The sequence below is a fragment of the Scyliorhinus torazame genome, chromosome 17, assembly GCF_047496885.1.
Source record: "Scyliorhinus torazame isolate Kashiwa2021f chromosome 17, sScyTor2.1, whole genome shotgun sequence".
NCBI classification, from domain to species: domain Eukaryota; kingdom Metazoa; phylum Chordata; class Chondrichthyes; order Carcharhiniformes; family Scyliorhinidae; genus Scyliorhinus; species Scyliorhinus torazame.
Genome location: NC_092723.1, coordinates 154,693,690 through 154,718,194, shown reverse-complemented (window position 1 = coordinate 154,718,194; position 24,505 = coordinate 154,693,690). Strand labels below are relative to the sequence as shown.

The window sequence follows — 24,505 nt, the reverse complement described above, 5'->3', positions numbered from 1 at the left end:
CACACGACCAATGGGCAGTCAAGACACCCAGAGGTGACACTACCACAAGGGGGCAACCCATATAAAAGGACAGGGCACACATGCTCTTTCTCTTTTCCACAGGCGACACTCAGAGAGACAGGGGCAGATCAGAAACATCACACCCACCGCATGGATTAGAGCAGACTGGTTAGTTAGATTGAGTTACTATAGCAAGATTAGCAGGAGAGTCGAACTCAAGTAGGAGAATTGTTAACTGTTCAATACATGTGTTAAACCTATCTCCAAGTCTGAACCTTCCTTTGTCAGAGTATACATTAAGGAAGCAGCTTATGCTACATGAAGAAGCATAACACAACAATTGTAACCAGCCCTCTACAACATGGAACGTCCCCATATCATGTGTTAACCCTCTACTCACTAAAGCATCAGTCGGCAAACAAATGTAGATGTCTCCTGGGTGCACACCATGGCCTGTTGCTCTCGTGAACACTTGAATGAAAGCTCAAATATGCGCCACTTTCATTGAGGGATTCTTTCCAAAAGTACCTCTTTTAAAGGGAGATAGTCATTTTCGGGTTTCTGTTTTAACCCTAGGTTGGGGAAAGGAGGTAAATGGAATCTTTGGAATTGCAATGGCTCAAAACTAACATACCTTTTGACAAAGGTTCAGAACCAAACCAAGCCAGGTGACAGACTCAGTAAGGAGTGTGTGCTTCATACAGATTTCTCTGTACATAGATACATAGAAGATAGGAGCAGGAGGAGGCATTTTGGCCCTTCGAGCCTGCTCCGCCATTCATCACGATCATGGCTGATCATCCAACTCAATAACCTAATCCTGCTTTCTCCCCATAGCCTTTGATCCCATTCTCCCCAAGTGCTATATCCAGCCGCCTCTTGAATATATTCAAAGTTTTAGCATCAACTACTTCCTGTGGTAAGGAATTCCACAGGCTCACCACTCTTTGTGTGAAGAAATGTCTCCTTATCTCTGTCCGAAATGGTTTACCCTGAATCCTCAGACTGTGACCCCTGGTTCTGAACACACCCATCATTGGTAACATCTGTATCTTTACTCTTCTGTGCATTGTGACGTTTCTGAGCCTGTCAGACACTTATTTGGCCAGAAAAAAAAATGCTAAATTGATTGTAGTTAATCTTTCATTTCTGGGGAAGTACGGTGGCGCAGTGGTTAGCACTGCTGCCGCACGGCGCTGAAGACCCGGGTTCAATCCTTGCACCGGGTCAATATCTGTGTGGAGTTTGCACATTCTCCCCGTGTGTGCATGGGTCTGATCCCCACAACCCAAAAGACATGTAGGGTAGGTGGATTGGCCACAATAAATTGCCCCTTAATTGAAAAAAAAAAGAATTGGGCACTTTAAATTGGAAAAAAAAATCTTTAATTTCTGTTTTCCTCCTTTCTTTCAAAGCCCTGGATTTGGAATAAATAAATTTGTTCTTTACAAGGAATATAGTTTTTATTGAAGATTAAATTATGTATAACATTTACAGTGAAAGTCACAATGCGGAATACAAAATCAATTAAAATGTTGAGCAACACACAGTTCTTGCAGCTGTACTGTCCACTGTCAGTGCCCATTGACAAGACACCGGGAACCTACTGATCGAGCACATGCTGGCAGGATTTCCACTATTTTTGTGTTCTGTCAAAGCCACTTAGGTTTGCTCTGACAGCCTGGGGGCTTTAGTCTGTGCCCTCTATCCTCTCAGGCCAATTAACGAGATTTGTTGATCAATTATCACACTGTTGCTTTCCAGTGCAGGCATTAAATATCAGCACTGTGCCCAGTAGCTGACCAGATGATATCAGCCGAGATAAAGGTGTTGGAGAAACTACAAGTTTGCGCAGGTGAGAAAAATATATTACAGCGGACATAGATAAGGTGACAGATGTTATTTAAAAAACAATAGGTGCAATGTAGAGTTATGAACATGTGTAGTGCTAACACCAAATGTAAGTGCGAACCTAAGGCAATTGAATGGGAGAAAGACCTGGGTGGTCAAAGTACACAAACTCTTCAGGTTTATATGTCATAAGGCTACAGGGAATAGAGTATTAGGTTATACTGCCCGGGGTCATCAAATATAAAACAATAAACACCTCCCTGTTTTTGTATAACACTTTGCTTATGCTCTTTTAGAATTCCTGATTGAGATTAGTATGTTAATGTGTCGAGTTGGATAGACATCTCTTGGTGGGCCTCTCAGACAATCAGAAATAGGAATCGATGTTAGGATTCTGAATAAACTGATTGGTGCTGCTGGTGAGCAGCTGTGGCACTGCCGCATTGATTGAGTAGGTAATTCCCATTTTTCTTGGATGATAAGGACGTGCTTTCCATTCAGGCCAGTTTCTTTATTCTAGTGAGAAATTAGCGATCATTTTCAACCAGCAAAAGTCTTTCAGCTTTTTTCGGATGTTCCTTGCCAGGGATCCGTGGAAGTTAACACCACTCGATGGAGAAGGAGTTCTCCTTCTTCTCCCACGATCACAAAGTCTAGTCCCATATTGACTTCTTTGTAGTGGGTAATTGGCGGCACGGAGCACAGTGGTTGGCACTGTTGCTTCACAGCTCCAGGATCCCAGGTTCGATTCCCGCTTGGGTCACTGTCTGTGCGGAGTCTGCACGTTCTCCCCGTGTCTGCGTGGGTTTCCTCCGGGTGCTCCGGTTTCCTCCCACAGGTCCCAAAAGACGTGCGTTTAGGTGAATTGGGCATTCAGAATTCTCCCTCAGTGTACCCGAACAGGCGCCTGAATGTGGCGACTAGGGGCTTTTCACAGTAACTTCATTGCAGTGTTAATGTAAGCCCACATGTGACAAGAAAGATTACTATTATTAATTTGGTGCTTTCAGGGATGGTAGGGTCATAATACTCTGCAATAGTAATCTTGGACCACGCGCACTCTACATGGACGTGAAGTTGGAGACGGGACGGGCCCAGCGCCTCCCATGGAAGCTGGACACAGCTCTCTTTGCCGACAAGGTACTGATGCACTATCAATTATGACGAGACAAGGGTAGAGAGTAATCAAGGCCTTATTACACAGAGATGTGTGGCCTCCTACAGTTGCAGCCGAAATGGCTGCAGCTCGGAGAGCACACACATTTATACTCCGCCTACTGGGCGGAACCAGCAGGCAGGGATCTAGCCCCGTACCTGTAGTACAGGGGCCTTACCGTAACACCCTTGTATGCAGTGCAGTATAGACAATATAATACAACAGTGGTGACTACCACATTCACCCCCTGGTAAAAATGAGTCCAGCGGGGGTGGTGGAAAACTATTTACATACGGGTTGTCATTAAAATTTCAGAGAAGGTTACAAATTTAGACGGTCGGGGCCTTGATCCGTCGTTGAGAGCGTTGCAGTGCTGGTGGTGAGTCAGGCGTTGGCTCGGTCGTCGGTGACTCCGTGAGCGTGTCGACATCCTCTTCATCCCCGGGTGGAACCAAGGGGAGGATGGATTGTCCTGGAGCAGGAGCTGTGGTGGGGTGCGCTGGGGGAAGGGAGGGTGGCGCTGGGGCAGAAGGGGGGGGGTGTGGGGACCCAGCTGGTGCCAGATCCCTGAGGGAGACTGTGTCTTGGCGGCCGTCGGGGTACGCTACGTAGGCGTACTGCGGGTTTGCGTGGAGTAGCTGTACTCTCTCAACCAACGGGTCCACCTTGTGGAGCCGTACGTGCTTGCGGAGGAGAACGGGTCCTGGAGCTGCCAGCCAGGTTGGGAGCGAAACCCCGGAGGTGGACGTCCTGGGGAAGGCAAAGAGACGTTCATGGGGGTTTTGTTAGTCGCCGTGCACATGAGCGACCGGATGGAGTGAAGCGCGTCGGGGAGGACCTCCTGCCAGCAGGAGGCCGGGAGATTTCTGGACCATAGGGCCAGCTGGACGGCCTTCCAGACCGTCACATTCTCCCGCTCCACCTGCCCGTTCTCCGGGGGTTGTAGCTGGTCGTCCTGCTCGAGGCAATGCCCCTGTTGAGCAGCTACTGGCGCAGCTCATCGCTCATAAATGAGGATCCCCGGTCGCTGTGGACAAAAGCAGGGAAACCGAACAGAGCGAAGATGGTGTTGAGGGCTTTGATGACGGTGGCAGACGTCATATTGGGGCATGGGACGGCGAAAGGGAATCTGGAATATTTGTCGACCACATTGAGAAAATACATGTTGCGGTTGGTGGAGGGGAGGGGCCCTTTGAAGTCCATGCTGAGGCATTCAAAGGGGCGGGAGGCCTTCACCAGGTGCGCACGGTCTGGCCAGTTGAAGAGCGGTTTACACTCCGTGCAGACCTGGCAGTCTCTGGTGATAGCCCTGACTTCATCGATGGAGTAGGGCAGATTGCGGGCCTTAATGAAGTGTTAAAAGCGGGTGACCCCTGGGTGACAGATATCGTCGTGCAGGGTCTGGAGTCAGTCCATTTGTGCGCTGGCACATGTACCTCGGGACATGGCATTGGGGGGCTCGTTGAGCTTACCGGGGCGATACAAAATCTCGTAATTGTAGGTGGAGAGCTCGATCCTCCACCGCAAGATCTTATCATTTTTGATCTTACCCCGCTGTGTGTTAAACATGAAGGCAACCGAACGTTGGTCTGTGAGGAGAGTGAATCTCCTGCCGGCCAGGTAATGCCTCCAATGTCGCACAGCTTCAACAATAGCTTGGGACTCCTTTTTGATGGAGGAGTGCTGAATTTCGGAGGCATGGAGGGTGCGGGAAAAGAATGCCACGGGCCGGCCTGCCTGGTTGAGGGTGGTGGCCAGAGTGACGTCTGATGCATCGCTCTCGACTTGGAAGGGGAGCGTCTCGTCGACCGCGTGCATCGCGGCCTTGGCGATGTCGGCCTTGACACGGTTGAAGGCCTGGTGAGCTTCGGCCATCAGTGGGACGCCAGTGGAGTGGATGAGTGGGCGGACCTTGTCCGCACAGTTAGAGACCCACTGGGCGTAGTACGAAAAGAAGCCCAGGCATTGTTTGAGGGCCTTGGGGCAGTGGGGGAGGGGGAGATCCATGAGGGGGCGCATGCGATCGGGGTCAGGCCCTAGAACTCTGTTCTGAACCACATAGCCGAGGATGGCTAATCGGTTCGTGCTGAACACGCACTTCTGCTTGTTGTAGGTTAGGTTGAGGAGTTTGGCGGTGTGGAGAAATTTGGAAAGGTTAGCGTCGTGGTCCGGCTGGCCGTGGCCACAAATGGTGACGTTATCCAGGTACGGGAAAGTGGCCCGCAGTCCGTACCAGTCAACCATTCGGTCCATCTCCCGTTGGAAGACCGAGACCCCGTTAGTGACGCCGAAGGGAACCCTAAGGAAATGGTAAAGGCGGCCGTCTGCTTCAAACATGGTGTACGGGCGGTCCACCTTACGGATGGGGAGCTGGTGGTAGGCAGATTTCAGGTCCACTGTCGAGAAGACCCGGTACTGTGCAATCTGATTGACCATATCAGATATGCGTGGGAGGGGGTACGCGTCGAGCTGCGTGTACCGTTGATGGTCTGGCTGTAGTCAACGACCATCCTGTTTTTCTCCCCCCCGTTTTCACCACTACCACTTGGGCTCTCCAGGGGCTGTTGCTAGTCTCAATGATACCTTCCCGAAGCAGCCGCTGGACCTCAGACCTGATGAAGGTCCTGTCCTGGGCGCTGTACCATCTGCTCCTGGTGGCGAAGGGTTTGCAGTCCGGGGTGAGGTTTGCAAACAGAGAAGACGGGTCGACCTTAAGGGTCGTGAAGCCGCATACAGTAAGGGGTGGTGGGGGCCCGCCAAATTTCAGGGTTAGGCTCTGGGGGTTGCTCTGGAAGTCCAGGCCGAGTAGCAAGGCAACGCAGAGGCTGGGGAGGACGTAGATCCGGAAGCCGCTGAACTCTACGCCCTGGATGGTGAGGGTGGCGGTGCAGTACCCCCGGATCCCCACGATGTGGGATCCGGAGGCCAGGGAGATTCTTTGGTTAATGGGGTGTACCGTGAGGGAGCAGCGCCTTACTGTATCGGGGTGAATGAAGCTCTCAATGCTCCTGGAGTCCAGAAGGCAGGATATCTCATGCCCGTCGACCTTCACCTTTGTCGACGCGGTCGCGAGGTTGTGCGGTTGGGACTGGTCGATCGTGACGGAGGCGAGACGCGGCTGGTCGGCGGCGGTTGCAGGCGATGAGCGGCCCGATGAGGTGCCCGACGGGCAGGGGTCCTGAGGTGGGGAAGATGGCGGCGCCCACGGGCCGCACGTGTCCTGAGATAGGCAAGATGGCTGCGCCCTCGGGCCGCACGTGTCCTGGGGCAGGCAATATGGCGGTGCCCATTGGTTGTGAGGCAAGCAAGATGGCGGCGCCCACGGGCCGCCCGCGGGGGGTGCAGGGACAATCGTGGCGATTGAGCGGGCCTGGCACACTGCAGCGAAATGTCCTTTCTTGCCGCAGGCCTTGCAGAGCGCGCTCTGCGCCGGGCAGCGCTGCCGGGGGTGTTTTCTTTGTCCGCAGAAGTAGTACTTGGGTCCCCGGGGTTGGTTGGCTGCCGCGCGGCGCAGGTGTGGGGTTGGCTGGGGGGCGGTCGCTGATGGGGTCCACGATGGGGTGGCCGCTGGGTGGGTCCACGATGCCCAGGAGGGGTGGGCCATGCGGTCAGGAGCATAAGCCTGTACGTTGTGTGAGGTGGCTGTGAGCGAAAACGCTAGTTTCTTGGTTGCTTGGAGGTCAAGCGTAGCCCCTTCTACGAGGCGCTGGCGGATGTAGGCCGACCCTCTGCCCGTAATGAACGCGTCTCTTATTAGCAGGTAATAATGTTCAGCGGCCAAAATGGCCTGGCAATCACAGTCTCTCACCAGGGCGAGCAGAGCACGCCAGAAATCTTCCACAGACTCACCGGGTAGATGGTGCCGCGTGGAGAGGAGGTGCCTGGCATAGATCTTGTTGGTCTGCTGAGCGTAGTTCTCCTTCAGTAACGCCATGGCCTCTGCGTAGGTAGGCACGTCCTGGATGAGGGAAAAGACATCGGAGCCACGTGTACAGAATCTGGAGCTTCTTTGCTTCTGGGATTGGGTCTGTCGCAGATCCGATGTATGCTTCAAAGCAAGCTAGCCAATGTGCAAAGTCCTTTTTGGCGTTGTCTGCTTGAGGATGCAGCTGCAGGCGATCTGGCTTGATGCGAAGATCCATCTTTGTAAAATCTCTGTGTAATAAATTGAAGCACTATCAATTACGACGAGACGAGAGTAGAGAGTAATCGAGGCTTTATTACACAGAGATGTGTGGCCTCCACAGCTGCAGCAGAAATGGCTGCCGTTCGGAGAGCACACACATTTATACTCCGCCTACTGGGCGGAGCCAGCAGGCAGGGATCTACCCCCGTACCTGTAGTACAGGGGCCTTACCATAATACCCTCGTATGCAGTGCAGTATAGACAATATAATACAACAGTGGTGACTACCACAGGTAGTCTGCGAAACAAATGTCAGAAGACATCGGCGAGTATGTAACCTGCAACCAGAATGGGGGGGTCTCATCCTCCACATTCTGGAAGACAGTGAAAAGTGTGGAAATAATAGCATACAGAGCTCTCAAGTCAGGAAGGAAAGGATGGCTAGGCAACGGCTGCTTGACTCTACATTGGAAGAGAATCGGTGGTACTCCACAGCCCCGACTGTGGAGCTGCTGGCGGAGAGGAAAAAAACTACAAATGGAATTTGACCTGCTCTCCACCGGGAAAACAGCTCGGCCAGACGAGGGGGACCTTCAATGAGCATGGAGACAAAGCCAGCCGCCTTCTGGCGCACCAGCTGAGATGGCCGGCAGCCACAAGGGAGATAGCGCAGGTGAGGGACAGAAACGGCAGGCTAGTCACAGCACCAAATAAGATCAACAAGACCTTTGAGACCTTCTACGGAGACTCTACACCTCTGAGCCCCCGGAGAGGAACTCGATGATTAAACGTTTTTTTAGCGGACTGGACATACCAGCAGTAGGGGAGGAAAAGAAACAGGGACTGGAAGCACCGCTAATATTGGGGAGGTCACGGAGGGCATCAATTCCAACCAATCAGGTCCGGATGGATTTCCAATGGACCTCTATAAAACGATTGCGGCAGCACTGGCCCCGCACCTGCGAGAGATGTTCAATGGATCGGTGTCAAGATGGGTCCTGTCGTCCACACTGGCACATACCTCGATGTCTCTGATCCCCCCCCAAAAAAACAAAGACCCAGTGGAGTGCAAATCATACAGACCCAATCTCACACCTGAACACTGACGCCAAAGTCCTGGCGAAGCGATTGGAGAGTTGCGTGCTGTAGGTAGTCGCGGAAGATCAGAAGGGATTTGTTAAGGCCAGACAACTAACGGTGAACATCAGAATCCTGCTGAACGTGATTATGACCCCATCCGGGGAGGTGACACCGGAAGAGATCATCACTGTAGACAGAGGCCTTCGACAGAGTCAGAAGGAGGTATCTCATAGAGGTGCTGGAATGGTTTGAGTTTGGGCCAGGATTCACCTCATGGGTGAAAGTAATGTACTGTGGTCCCATGGCGAGCGCACGGACAAATGCCACCAGCTCTCTATACTTCTGGCAGTACAGAGGCACTAGGCAGGGAAGACCAATGTCCCTGCTAATATTTGCCCTGGTAATCGAGCCACTGGCTATTGCCCTCTGGTCGTCGAAGGGGTGGAATGGCACCCAAAGGGGAGAGCACAGCGTCTCACTCTATGCAGGTGACCTGTACCTCTGTGCTCAAACACCCGAGCCAGCATGGGAGGGATAATGGAACTCCTCCAGATTAAACCTGAGCAAGAGCGAAATCTTCCCCCTGAACACCAAGGGGGGAGAATCAGAGCTGGGGACGCTGTCCCTCAAACTGGCCCAAACCAAGTTGCGATACTTTGGGATCCAGACAGCCCACGACTGGACACGGATCCATAAGTAGAAACTGTTGAGCCTAGTGGAAGAGGTAAAGAGAGTACTGTGGAGGTGGGACTCGTTCCCGCTCGCCCTAGGGGGGGAAGAGTGCAGAAGAGTTTGCACTTTCTCCCCGTGCCTGCATGGGTTTCCAGTTTCCTCCCACAGTCCAAAAATATGCAGGGTCGGTGGATTGGCCATGATAAATTGCCTCTTAATGTCCAAAAGGTTAGGTGGGGTTACAGGGATAGGGTGGAGGTGTGGGTTTACGTAGTGTGCTCTTTCCCAGGGCTGGGGCAGACTCGATGGGCTAAATGGCCTCCTTCTGCACTGTAAATTCTATGATTCTATGCACTTCTATGAATGTGCTACCAAGATTCCTCTTCCTATTCAGAAGGCCAAGGCCTTCTTTACCTAGGTAAATAACTTAATTATGGCGTTTGTGTGGGTGGGGGAAAAAAAGAGGATCCGTAAAAACATCCTCCAATGAAGGAGGAATATGGGAGGGCTTGGCTCTGCCAAACCTCCTAATCTATCACTGGGCAGCAAACGTAGAAAGGGTGTGGAGGTGGGTGGGAGAACCGCAGACGGAATGGGTGTGAATGGAGGAGACCTCCTGTGACATACCTCTGAGCACTGGCCAGCCACCACTCCCATTTTCCCCAGCCAAATATTTGAGAAACCTGGTGGCAGAAGCCACACTAAGGACATTCATTTCAATCTCGGTGAAATGTCCACTACTGCCCCCATCTGCAAAAACCATAATTTCACCCCGGAAACAATAGACTTCTCCTTCAAAATGTGGAGACAGGGCGAATGGATACTGATGGTAAGGGACCTGTACGTAGATGATAGAGTAGCGACCCTGGGGGAACTAACAGAAAAGCTCCAGCTCCCGAATGGAATGAGCTCCGATACCTACAACTAAGGAACTTCCTCCGCAAGGAGGCCGCAAGGTACCCCCAGCTCACCGATTACACCCTACTGGACAGACTGCTAGCATCGGATGGATTAGGGGACGTTAACTGCGCCGACATGTACGGACGGATATTAGAGAAGGTAAGGGCCCTGTTGGACGAGATATAGGAAAGGTGGGAGGAAGAGCTCGGCATAGATATAGAAGGAGGTCCCTGGATCGAAGCACTGCATAGGGCGAACTCCAGCTCCTCGTATGCAGGGCTGAGCCTAATGCAGTTAAAGATGGTGCACAGCGCACACTTGACTAGAACATGCATGAGGGGGTTCTTTCCGGAGGTGGAGGACAAATATGAACAGTGCCAGGGAGGCCCAGCCAACCACCCCCACATGTCCTGGTCCCGCCCCAAACTTGTCGGGTACCGGACTAGCTTATTTGAAGCCATGCCCAGGGTTGTGAGAGTGAGGGTGTCGGAACAGCCATAGCTCTTTACGGGTAGAGGGCAGATGCTCTAGCTTTTGCCTCCCTGATCGCCCCCCAAAGACCCCTGCTCGGCTGGAGATCAGCAGTGCCACTAAAGGCTGCGGACTGGCTGTCCTACCTGGCAGAATTCCGCAAATTGTAGAAAATAAAATCGGAAGGATTGCACAATACATGGAGGCAATTCACCGGGGGATGGGACGGGGGGAAACAGGGAGGGGGGGGCCGAACTAGATGGGGGAAGGAGGGCGGGGCAGGGAGGAGAGGAGGCAATACCCAGAATACAGAGGAAGCAAGCACAGAGGGATTAAAGGGTGCTGAGGGAAGGGGGAAAACCCATTGGTGCTGCCACGGCAAATAATAGGTTACTCCTTTGTTGCCTCGATCACGCCCCTAATATGTTTTAATACAAGGAGGTAGCGTGTATCTAGTTAATGGTACGGTTGTTCAAGCCCATCATTTGGATTTTACTGTGAATATACCGCGTGTTCTCGTATATGTTTTGTCTGTTTTCTTATCTTTTCTTTTTTGTTATAAATACAAATGAAAATCAATAAAAATACTTAAAATACAAAGATCTGGCCAGGCGAAAAGGCAACATCCCCAGATAGGCCCCACCCTCCCTGGTGGGTTAACTGGAAAGTATTCACTCTTGTCCAAATTCAACTTATACCCTGAGAAGGAGCCAAAACTCCTAAGCAGCTTCATTATCTCATCCATAGTGGTAACTAGCCCCATAATATAAAGAAGCAGATCATCTGCGTACAAGGACACCCTTTGTTCCCACTCCGATTTATTCCCTTCAGCTTAGCACAAGATCTTAACGCCATGGCCAGCGATACAATTGCTAAAGCAAAAAGATGTGGAGGCAATGGCCATCCCTGCCTCGTACCCTTATTCAGTGGGAAATAACCCGAGCTCAAGGCATTTGCATGAACGCTAACAGTGGGGGCCCTAAACATTAACAAATCCAGGATATGAACTTTTACTCCGAACCAAACCTCTCAAGATTCTCAAAGAGATATCCCCAATCCACCCTATCAAAAGCTTTTTCGGTATCCATGGAAACAATCAACTCCGGTATGGGCACTTGAGAAGGGTAAAGGACAATACTCAACAGCTGACGTACATTGGCCGCCAATTGCCAACCCTTGATGAAGCCTGTCTGGTCTTCCGAGATCACCTCTGGGAGACAGGCCTCCAACCGCCGACCCAGCATTTCACCAGCAATTTAGTGTCTGCATTCAGAAGCAGAAACGGGACTGCTTGGACCCGATAAAAGAGTCAATTGAGCGGCTGGGACTTAGATTGAATGCCCAAGATCGGGCGATCCAGAAAGTAGAGAAGGTGCTGGCTGAGCAGGAGGAACATCAAACTGCGGTGGAGCTGGAGGTGGGGATGCTGAGAGACCAGCAGAAAAAGCTCCTCGAGAAGGTGGAGGACCTAGAGAATAGGTCCCGCCAGCAGAACTTGAGAATCGTTGGGCTCCTGAAGGGGTCCGAACGAGCGGACGCTGGGGCATACATAGCGGGTATGTTTGAGAAGCTGCTAGGGGAGGGGACGTTCTCCCGACCCTTGGAGGTGGACAGGGCTCACAGAGCGCTCGTGAGGAAGCCGCGAATGGGAGACCCCCCGAGGGCAATGGTGGTGAGATTCCACAGGTACTTGGATAAGGAGCGCATTCTACAGTGGGCCAAGCAGACACGGAGCTGTAAGTGGGACAACAGTATCCTGCGGGTTTACCAAGACCTGCGTGTGGAGAAGAGCAGGCTTCAACCAGATTAGGTCGATCCTTTTTAAGAAAAAGGTGAAGTTCGGACTGTTGTATCTGGCCCGTCTCTGGGTCACGCACGAGGAATAGCACTTTTATTTCAAGTCGCCTGAGTTCGCGCTGGACTTCGCGAAAAGGAAAGGACTGGTGGTGGACTGAGAACGTTTGAACTTTGCTGCAAGGTTCTTGTTTTTTTTCTATTCTTTTTTTAAAAAAAGTTCCTTGTTTTTCGTTTTGTGGAAGCTGTTTGACCTTAAGCGGGTTGGAAACCAAATTGCCACCGAGTCTCTTATCTGCACAATTTCTTGGGAGCAGCCTGATGAGCTAAAATGCAACAGACCTTCTCCCCGTGTTCACAAAAATCCCCCTCCAATGTCACAGCTGGCTTACCGCCTTACCTGTTGATTGTAAATCAAATTCCGTCTTCAGCTTTTCCCTACTCACCAGCAACCCTGGGGTAGGGGAAAGCGACTACTGATGGTCCACCTACAGGATGGTGAGCACCAGCCTCTGCTGCTCCACCCTTGCAGTCCTTGCCATGGGAGGGACCTGACTCCATCAAATCCACAAAACGTGGAGCATGATCTGAAATCACAATCGCCAAATGCCCCACCCTGTTCACCCAAGGGAGGAGTGACCTACCCATCACAGAAAAGTCAATACATGAGTAAACCTAATGGACGGGTGCAAAAAACACCACAGATCCTTTCCCCCTCATCTGCTCCATGAAAGCCTACACACTTTTGCCACACCTGATGGAGTCAGCGATTTGGGCCTGTTTGGCCCAACCTCAGATCGAGAACACCATTTAAGTCACCTCCCAAAGATTATCTGATGTAAATCCAAATCCGGAATGGAGACTAGCAACTTGTTAATAAAATGCATATCATCCCAATTCAGCACATAGACATTAACCAGGACTACCGGGGTGCCCGCCAAGTATCCCTTACAATCACATACCTGCCACTATGATCTGCCAATATCTTAGCAGCTAAAATGGCCACCAAACCCACCAACAAGACAAAACAAAGAAAAACCTGTAGTCACTGTCAGCAAACTCTCCCCGCCCCAACACAGTACCACACCCAAATGTACATACAAATAACGGTAAGGCAAACAAAAACCACTAAACCTTACTTCTACAAACCCCAACCCCAAACAAATCAAAAACACTAAGCTCATTATCTAAAACCAAACCAATCTAATGAGCTACAGCTACCCCAACTACTCTTCTCCCATTAGCTAACTCTTCGGCTCGCAGAGCAGCACCTGCCCAGTGTGAAGGAAAATACGAACAGAAAAAAAAATCACAAAGTCTAAAAAAAACCCTGAAACCCATTAAAACACCGTGTTCCAACAAGGAGTTATAACATAACAGTTATACACAAAGAACAGAACCCCTCCAAAACATTAAGCCCCCAACCCAAATCCAACTAACAAACATTCATCCCAAACAAGAACAAAGAAATATGAATATGTACAATGAACCCCAACAACTCCCCATATCCACATGCCCACCCCCAACATCCAAAAAACCTCCATCAACTTTCACCCAAACCATGTTTTTAACAAAACAATCTGCCTCCTCCAGCACATTGAAAAAATAGTCATTCACCTCAAAAGTCACTCTGACCGTACCGGCTATACCACCCCAAATCAAACTCCATTCTTATGCAGAGCGGCTTCAGCCTTGTTTAGCGCCACCCACTTCCTTGCCAGGTCCGCCCCAACGTCTTGATAAAGCCTGATAGCGTGACCTTCCCACATAGTTGCGATGCTCCTGAGCCCATATCAAGACCCGTTCCTTTTGCTGGAAGCTGTAATATCCCGTGGTGGTTCGTTGGGGTGGAGCTGCTATCGGAATGCCCGATGTTCCCGATGGCAGATTGGAAGGGGACGTGAATCCACCCTCCCTCACTACTTTCCAAACACCTTCGAAAAATATTCTGTGGGAGTTGGGCCTTCCATTCTCTCCAGCAACCCCAAGATCTGAATATTCTGCCTCCTGGACCGATTCGCCAAATAATAATAATAATAATCTTTATTGTCACAGGTAGGCTTACTTTAACATTGCAATGAAGTTACTGTGAAAAGCTCCTAGTCGCCACATTCTGGCACCTGTTCGGGTAATTTGTAATAATCATTTATAATAATTGTCCACTTTGGCCTTCAGTGCTTTGTTCCCACCGGCCATCTGAAGCATCTGGGCTTCCAGAACGGCAATCTGGTTGCTATGCCTCGAGAGCCAACGCCACGCCTTTTATCACAGCATCATGCACTTTTACTGCCTCATTGTCTTCTCCAACGCTGACCAAATGGAAGCCAGGGCATCTTCCATGGACATACAGAGGTCCTCGGCCACAACCAGCCTTTGCTTCTTGAATTCCGCTGCCAAGATGCCTGTAATCATCTCGGCCATTATTGGAGTGGCAGCAGCAGCCTCCGCCATTTTCTCCACCAAAGAACTCTGGCTACGTTGACGAACATCTGCCTTCAACTTTCTTTGCCCTGATCTTTCTGGGCATTTCCCTTACGTGGGCACCTTATACCATCACTCAAGTGGGATTTTAAGCAAAGATACCCCCAGCAACTGTGTGAAAAGGGCGAAAATTACAGTACACCAAGCGAGAGCCACCTTGTGTATATCTACCCCTTACAAACCGCCATCGGATCTCATCCTTGTCTATTTCTGAAAATTGTCTTTAACACTCCTTCTTACTCTCTTGTCTCCCATTGTATTTCCCTTCCACATCTTTTATATTTCCTTTTTTTTCTGTATTCCCTCTCCATTTTCAGGGTTGTCACTGCTGAGGTTACAGTAAACAAGCAGGGGAACAAGCAAGGGGCAATATGGAAATTAATCTGTCATAGTCATTTTTCTCCAACCTCTTTATTAATCATGAATACTAGCATGGATTGGTTAGCTGAACTGTCTTTGCTGCATTGTGCTTTCTATGTAATTCCTACTGCCTGGTTTCATTAATCAGAGTCTGACCTAACAAAGCACCAACTCTTGTTGGATGTAAGACATTCTGAACAGCACTGAGTACGTTTTCAACCCATTCCCATTTTAACCGTAAACATTTCTCTTACCGTGGGCGCAATTCTCTGGAAACTTTTCTAAATGTGGTAGCGAGCACGAATTGCCGTGAGCTTCCTGCCGCTTGGCCCAGCGAGGCTGGCAATGCAATTCAACATTAATTGGTCCACTTAACGAGGTCTCACGGGCTTCTCGTCGTAAATGAAGGCCCGCCAGCTGATTCATTGGGACCGCGCTCGCCAGCCCCAATCTAACAAGGTCGAGCAGCACTTAAGCTGCACTTACTCAGCCTTCCCCAGGCAGCTCGCAACAATGGCACCCAGGAGACCGGCCCCAGGATTCGGAAATGCTGACCTGGGAGGCTGCTGGACGCCGTGGAAGACAGGAGGGATGTCCTGTTCCCCCGGGGGTCCAGGAGAGGCAGCCACAGAGCAGCCAGTGCTGCCAGGGATGAGGTGGCGGCAGCTGCCAGCTCGGGGAGTGTGACCAGGAGGACTGGGCTTCAGCAGGAAGAAGGTCAATGACTTACACCAGGCAGCATGTGTGAGTAGAAACCAACGCATGCCCTTCCCCGCCGCCGAGGGACCTTCCACCCCGCAACTTTCCATGCGACCCCAGCCCCTCCTTTACACCCCCTCTCCCACCATTGTGAACACGCTGTAGCGAACAATGCTGCCTCATTGTCTCCTCAGGGAAAGCTCTCCCATAACCGTCAGTAGAGGGACCAGACTGGCGGAGAGCTGCCGGACATCAGAATCCTCACCTCCTTTGAGGAGCTGGCTCCGGAAGTGACCAGTGTGACCGAGGCCAGATCGGTCACCCACACGGAGGTTGGCGGACGCTGCAGAGGTGAGGAAACACTGGGCTCCACCCGGAGGACTTGTCAAATGTGAGTAGTGATTGCCTCACTGACTGATCCATCCCTCCCACTGACCACATGGCCATTCTCCTCCAGTCCAGTCCAGTCCTCTCCTGACTCTGAGGAGAACACCTTGGAGCAGAGCTCCAAGGATGCCACCATAGTCGCGGAACAGCTGCCATCCGCACATCCCACCAGCGTAGGTATTCACACCTAGGTGGGACATGTTAGTGGACAGGCTTTTGCGACACAATCTGGTGAGCACCACACTGCTGCTGATGCACAATTTTGGATGAAGAACAACGACCTCCACTGAGCTGCAAGGGTAAGTTATCATCGCTCTCCTGGCATTTGTTCCACCTGCCACCTCTCAAATTCCCAAACTCACTCCTACAAATCACTGGTTGACACCTCGCATCCTCCCCATATCCGATCTTTGTACTTGTTCCTCAGAACCCCTGGCACCCTCCAGCACAATCTCTTCATGTCCAGGTGCGGTGCTCACAATTGTGACCTGATATAGATAGACACCTCCAACCACACCCCCCCCACCGTCATTTCCCCGCGCCACCCAAGAGCCAAGAGACCACCCCGAAGGAGAGGTCGGAGGAGACACCATCGAGGTGTCACAGCTGTCACCCCCACCTTTCACCAGCGCAGAGACACACACCTCGGTGGGCAACATTAGTGGACAGGCTGCATTCAGAGGCACAATCTCGTGAGCACCAGTTGCCAGAACGTCCAAGGGAGTCAGAAGTTGGAGGACTCCTGGATCCCTGGATTCAGCTGAGTCCCAGTCAGATGCCGAACCTCTGGACAAGGTTCTCCCAGAGCTGACGCAGATGATAGGACACGGCTGTGACATTCAGGAGGGGATGTCAGCTATATTTTACCAAATTCAGAGCCTAATGGAGGAGTACCAGAGGCTTTGGGGGCAGGAGATGGTGCCAACAATGCGTGGCACCGAGGCCAACACTGCTAGGGTGGCAACCGCAGTGGAAAGCCTGGAGCACGAGGTCTGCGTCTTGAATGGTGGTGCCCAAGGCATGGCTCAGTCTGTGACGATCATGGCTGGGCCTCAGTATCATGTCCCAGTCGATGAGGGGCATATCCCAAATGCAGATGGACATTGCTGAGGCACTGCAGAGCATGGCCCAGTCACTGAGGAGCATTGCTGAGGGTGTCGATGCCATGTGCAGACAATGGGGAGCTGCCAGGACTGGCAGAGCCAGATGACTTTGAGGCCTCTGGAGCTCACTCCAGCTGCCCCTCTGTCCCATGGAGTTCCCCAGGGCCCTATGGGCACCATCAGGGAGGAGGAAGCATGGCGTCCATCCCAGGGTTTTCCACCAAGGAGACGAGGACGGTCTCCAGTTCTTCTGAATCCCCCATCCTGACATTGGTGCATCTCAAGACAGCAGGCAGAACAGGGTAAAGCGGCGATGCCTGTGACACCAGTAAGTCGGCCGGGGCCCTTGGGCCCCAGGCCCTCCAGAGGACATCCGCCAAGAGCAACGAAGTCCACAGAGTGCGGAAAGTAGCAGGTATCTCCACCTCTGATATGCATCTTGGGGACACACCTTGACGTAGCAGTGGACCACGAAAGATCAGGAAGATGGAGGAGCACTGAGTGGGCACTGTGGGCTCACAGTTTGTAGCTAGGGACAATAGTAATGTCAAGTGTTCACTCCCAAAATATGTTACTCCTGATACATGTGAAGCCTGTCACAGCATGGAGGGCCGAAGGGCCTCTTCCTGTGCTGTACTTTTCTTTGTTCTTTGTTAATCTTCAGTGGGCCTGCCTGCACCCCCATCCCCTATTGCCCTTCGCTCCCACATCCCGTACAGTGGTCCAAGATCAAAAGCCGCTCGATGCACACCCCGTTCAGAGGATGGGTGTGGTGTGCTGTCAGCAGAAAGACAGGAGTCAGACTTTCGCAGAAACTGAGGAGCACCAGAGCTGACCTCACAGCGAGGGTTCATTGACCTGCTGACAGTGCCAACACAGGCCCATCACCCTGGAGTGATGTCACACAGACGCTTGGAGGGGGAAGCAGGGTGGTTCGGTAGGAGGGGGCCACCACAAAGCAGGAGACCCTCTGGGGATGTACTGCATGGCACCACCAGAGCGGTCCAGGCATCAGAACTGCATTTTCAGCAGTCTGATGCACCACTCAATGACAGCATGGGTGACAACATGGGCCTCATTATGATGGGTCTCCGCATCAGTCTCAGGCCTGTGCACCGGCATCATCAGCCAGGACTTCAGTGGGTAGCCCTTGGCCCCAAGAGCCAACCCATCATCCTGGGGAGGTCCTTGAGAACGCCAGGGATCTCAGAGTGCCTCAGCATGTAGCTGCCATGCTCACTCCCAAGGCAGTGGGCACACCACCTGCATGATACAGAGGTGGTGGTCGCCCACATCTGAACAATCGGGGAGTGGAATCCTTTCCTGTTAATAAAGGGCACTCCCTGATGCCCCGATGCACGCAGGGCGACATGTGTGCCATCGATTGCCCCCTGGACATGGGGCATCCCAGTGATGGTAGCAAATGTTACAGCCTGGGCATCTTGGTGGGCTTGGTTCAGCTCAAAGGTGATAATGTCTGATGCCCGGGCATACAGGGCATCCATAACCTCCCAAATGCACCTGTGGGCTGTAAACTGTGAAATGCCGCACAGGTCCCCACTTGAGTCCTGGGATGAACTGGTGGCATAAAAGATGAGGGCTGCGGTGATCTCCACGGCCATCAGAAGCATGTGTCCTCCTCTTCCACGGGGTGCTAAGTGCGAGATCGAGGTACTGGTGTCGGACTGTCTCTTTGTTGAGACAGCATCTCCTTTGGCACATGCTGTCCATCATCTCATTGAAAGACCAATGATTCCTGTACATCTTGGGCCATCGGTGGCTTCCCACTATGGGTTGTTCCTCAGCCTGATGGGTGGCCAGGTCTTCAGGGTGTGCGCTGGACCCCTGCACATGGAGTGCCGCCTCCAGCTTGCATTGACCCTCTGGCATATGGCCACCTGGGCTGCCACCAGCAACGCGAGGGCAATCGCTGTGGGGCCGACACCAGCAACCATTTTGGTATCCGTAAGGAATTAAGGACATAGACCGACAATTAGTTAAGGTTTCCATCCCGGAACCCTCAAATCCTACAAGCCTCCCGTACCCTTACTTGTCCCACCTTCTCTCAAAGTGACATCCAGCGAGCCAGTTGTGCTGGCAAACCTTGCCCTGCACACTCACCCCTGGCCACATCAGGAGCCCCTAGAACCCAGGCCTCTGCCGGGAACATTCGGGAAACTGTGCTCAGGTGCCCTCCACTGATCCACACACTTACCCTTTGGCTGCGAGATGATCCCCAGTCCTGAAATCCTGCTCTTTAATGTTTGATTGTTGGCAGCTGCCTCTATGGTGCTGGCGCTCCTAGAGTTCAGGCACACTGGTCAGACATCAAAGGTTGCTTGAATTGCAATGTACCAATCATCCTCTGAAACATGGCACGTGCGCTCGAGATGTTGAGAATATTTTGTTTATTAAATGGTCAACAGTAACAAAGATTTGAAAATCAACTACATAACATATCACATATCACACTAACGATCAAACAACAAAGAAATGTCACCGTTCCATATTGGTACCAATACAAAACTATATCAGATAAAAGCAAATTACTGCGGATGCTGGAATCTGAAACATAAAATACTGGACAATCTCAGAAGGTCTGACTGCATCTGTGGAGAGAGATGGGAGCTAAAATTTTGAGTCTGGATGACTCTTTGTAAAAGCTTGAGAGAACTGGAGTCAGATTTCTCCTGTTGTGGGGGGCGTGGAGCGGTGGGCTGGATAGGGGCCCAGCGATAGGTGGAGATAGACAAAGATGTTGTGGACAGAAAAACAAAAGGAAAGTAATAGGGGGTCCCCCTGAGCACGGTGTTCCAGGACCCAGGTATCTTAGAAACAATTGTCCTTCTTTCCGTCTACAGAAAAGGAAGGAATCGGCAACAGCAGCCTCTGGGCACAAGTAGCCACCAGCAGGAGCAAGTAGCAAACACAACCTGTAGCTGTGACGTGCTCTCACAACTAACAAGACTAATTCCTCATTTGCAATAGCCTTCAGCTGTAAAGCTAGAGCCTGGTCACAGTCAACCAGATTGAAATTAACTGTCAACATAGAAGCCACAGCAGGATTCTGTTCTGGAAATGCTTGGCAGGACAGACAGGCTGCAACTGTGGTTGCCTCCTTTATGGGTCTCCACAATATTTAAATATGGCTTGAAGGCTTCACAAATGCAAAGCCTCTCATCCCTGTGGCCCAGGGACCTGAACGCTTCAGACCCCTGACCAAGGGATTCCTACCCCCCCCCCCCCCCCCCGTCACTCACACACACGAGCACTGGGCCAGCAGCTCCGGTACCCTTGGGCTGCATACCAGTGAATGGAAATGGCTACTCACCTTCTCACTTCATCTCAGCCGCCATTGCGATAGCTTCACGCTTTTGAAAAGGAGTACTAAACGACACCCGCATGATTTCCCGCTGGGGAAATCAAATAATTCCCAGGAGGCATCTGCATTTGATTTCAATCTCAGTAATGAGATTGAAATGAATGCAAATGAGGGTTAATCGTATGCTTGCCATTTTCGGGCGAGATCAGGAACTCACCACTGGGAGTGGGCCGGGTGAATTGCAAACTGGTTCGCGCCCAAGGTAAATCTCGATTTTGGCCTTTCTTGCCGTTTACCCAGTGATCCATGCCAGGTGCAACGGACTGGTTAAATCATGCCCACAGTACCTCTAACATAGATAAATGTCCAAAAGTCCTCTCGGAGGGACAATATTTAGGCAAGATTAACAATAGGGAATGTAATACAAAAGGTTTTCAGAACAATTTGAACACAAGGGATATTTGTAAAATAAACAACAGATATTTGAACTGTCACTGTTAATTACAGCAGGTGAGTCTGTCAAGTACAGTAGGTTAGACTGCTCTCATTAAAATTCCCGTTTGACTTAGATGTCCTGTAAGAAACAAACCAACACAATTTTCGGTGAAAGTATTTTTTATTCCAAGTGATACCACACAAGAACATTCAGCACAATGACATTCCCTATGCTTTTCACTGGATTTCAACATAGTTTACCAGACGTATTTGTTTGAAGCCATATAAAATAAGGTACAAAAATATATTACATTTAGGGGAATGTGGGATCTAATGACATGCCATTAAAATGTTAACAAGGTGAATGCCTTAGTTGAAAAAAATTCTGCAACAATTTCACATTTTCTGTGAGATTCAGGGAACTATCAAAGTGCAAATCCATCAGCCCCGATTCACAGCAGCGTTAAGCATATCCTAAGAAGCACAAAGTAAAATTCTGCACAACATTTCATTATTTTAATTAATTTGGAACCCAGCATCAGCAAAGAAACAGTTTGTGGTCAAACACTTTCCCCAGGTTCTTACTTACAACATATATCTTTCAATACATACAGTGCAAAAATCCGATTTTCAGAGATTACATGATACAGGGAGCACAGTGAAGGCCAAATATTTGATGTAAAGTGCTTTAAATACACAGGTTGAGAACTCAGTGAAAATAAGAATGGACCCTTCCCGCCTCCTCAACAGCTGGCTTTATCAGGGTTTGGTTTGGTTTTATAGGATAAAGAGACAGCACCAGTTTCAGTTCTCTGGTCAGACTCTCTGTAAGTGCAGCTCTGGGATGCAAGTGTTTAGCAGGCCTTGTACTGTGCTAGTCTCCTCTGTGATCTGAAAAATCCACAGTACACGGGTTTCTTATATCGTGTTGTTTGGTCACTGCACAGCTAGGCTCAAAAACAAGTAAATAGACAGTCATGGTGCCTCCTGAAATAAACAGAAAAGAGGCATGGCGAGTAGGTGGGGTTGAATTTGAAAAAAGGATGGCATTTGAGACTATTAGCCTTTTAAACATTCTTGTGTTCACCACTTCAACTAATTGCAGACTCACAGGGTGTGTATTTGCTGGGTTATATCCTGCCCTGGTCGATAGAGAGAGAGGGATGCAATGGTATATCATGACCTTGGAAACTGGTTGTCTCCTGCACGTCACCCAGTAGAGTAAATACTGTCAAGGTGTTTGTCAAACCAGAAATGAACCACATCATTAACAATGGAAACATGAAATAATTATTTCCTTCATATGGATTGCTGTCCAGTAATTGCGGTGAAACACGCACTGTGCTGCTAAGGAGAATGTGAATTGCAAAGTTTACTGGGTTATACAGCAAATGACTTACAAAGGAAGTTGTTACATTTTAATGGGTTGCGTCACCAGGAATTTTCAGTTTGCAGGCCAGATATAAAGCAGCTCTCTCCCTGCCACCACTCACACCATGTCCAGGATGGAGGCTGACTGTAAATGTTTCTCAATAACTGCACTTGCTGTACCATTTAACACTGTTTCTTCATCATACCCAACAAGTATTTTTAATACTCTTTGGGACCACATTGGTTGCAATCTGCCGTCAGCAGAGACATTACTCACTGTGACACTGCTGTTGGCAACAGGCTAGATTTCTTGGCCATCTGTCGTTCCCTAGGCAAGCTTTGATGCCTATCAGTTTGACAGGTCTTCCAATCGGAGAAAAACTAACTCAGCCCATATTTAATGACAACGTCTTTGATCTTAATTTTTTCCCAATCATTTACTTTGCACCCTAGTCAATTAATTTCCAATATTTAGAGATATTGGTCTGGGTGCTTCTGCATTTACAAAACAGATAGATAAATAAATAAATAACTTTGGGCACCCCATTTTAGGAAGGATGTGAAGGTACTGGAGAGAAGGCAGAAGAGGTTTACGAGAATGGCTTCAGGGGTAAGAACTTCAGTTTGAAGTTGGATTGGAGAAATTGGGACTCTTTTCCTCATAGAAAAGAAGGCCGAGAGGAGATTTTAATAAAGTAGTCAAAAGCATGAGGGGACTGGACAGAGTAGACAGGGGAAATTGTCCCCACTCATGAAAGGATCGAGAACAAGACGGCAGATTTAAAATAGTTGGCAAAGGAAGAATAAATCTTTTTCACACAGCACCTGGTTAGGGTCTGGAATGTGCTGCCTGGGAGTGTGGTGGAGGCAGGTTCAATTGAGGTACTCTAAAACAGAATTAGATGATTATTTGAAAATAAACCATCTGCAGGCTTACAAGGAGCAGGCAGGAGAAGGACACGAGGTGAAATGCTCAAACGGAGAATCAGTGCAAACAGGGTGGGCCATATGGTATCCTTTTGCGTTTGTAACAATTCTGTGATTCTGTGAACTGTGAATGAGGTACTAATGATTTGACGAAAGCTGTGGGAAACCAAGGCTTTAAAATGATGCTGTGGGTTGATAAGATTGTGTAACAGGGTAATAAATCGTGTTGGTGCAGGAATGAACCCATGTATTTCAAACGCAGAAATTCTGTAGGCTCCAAGAGACCTTTAATCAACCTTTCTGCTGTCCAGGCAGGTTTAGTCAATGTTGTGTTTCCCTTTAAAATACTTGTCCAATCTGATCTTGAAGAGCTACTTATCACTACAGGTAAATGATTACCAAGACAGATTAATACCTCCATTAAATATATTCTTAGGCCACTATCTGTCGCATAATTTCACAACCAGATGGGACCCAATTCTTTGATTTGGTTATTGAATTTGTTAAATGCAATGAAACAGAACATGATCTGCGATTTCACAGAAACCAGAGCTGTCTTTGAGAAAACAAATTGTAATAGTGAGTACTATATTCATAAAAATGAGTCACAGGCCCCGGGAGATTCTGACAAGCTGTGATAAATAAGAAGGGTAGTGAACAATCAAATCAGGTCTCTGCTCTTCAATGTGTATTTATTAGAAGTTAGAAATTGTAATGTCTACATATTAGGACAGTGCGGAGACCCTCTGTGCTGGCAATTGCATGTACACATTAGGATACTGGGTGTCTTTGTAAGATAATTAACAGGAAAAAGTGTGCAATGGGTTACAGGGAAATTTTATCTAGAACACATTTCAGGCACATGGAAAATATTATAATATCTAGCAGCATCATGTGTCTAACATCATTCGGTCAGATGTCCCTCTTCAAGTACTGTCCATCACACACAGATTGTGAATTGACATCTTTTTTAAAAAGCCAGGCTATTATTCAGCCCATCATCATTGAAACTCCAGTTTAAGGCGGCAGTGTATTGCTGTTTTATGTGTTAGAAAAGACTGATCCTGCATAATGTTGGATTTGGTCACCCTAATTTCCATCCCCACACCAGCAGCCCTCCACCACTTCAACCAGAGGGCTGCTCCTTGAGATTTAGCTATTCAACCAGCAGGTTATTCCCCAGTAGTGTTAATGGGTGGCACATTAGCACAGTGGTTAGCACTGTTACTTCAAAGCACCTCGGACCCAGGTTCGGTTCTCGGCTTGGGTCACTGTCTGCGCGGAGTTTCCACGTTCTCCCCGTGTCTGCGTGGGTTTCCTCCGGGTGCTCCGGTTTCCTCCCACAAGTCCCGAGAGATGTGCTGTTAGGT

General features: G+C 49.8%; 1 long non-coding RNA gene across 1 annotated transcript in view; it reads left to right on the top strand.

Annotated features, from left to right (window-relative positions):
- LOC140393588 (uncharacterized) overlaps positions 1-24,505 on the top strand; it is a 134,863-nt gene that overhangs the window by 39,674 nt on the left and 70,684 nt on the right. The window contains exon 2 of the long non-coding RNA XR_011935681.1: positions 9,852-9,944. This is a non-coding gene — a long non-coding RNA (uncharacterized lncRNA). The remainder of the gene's footprint in view (positions 1-9,851; positions 9,945-24,505) is intronic.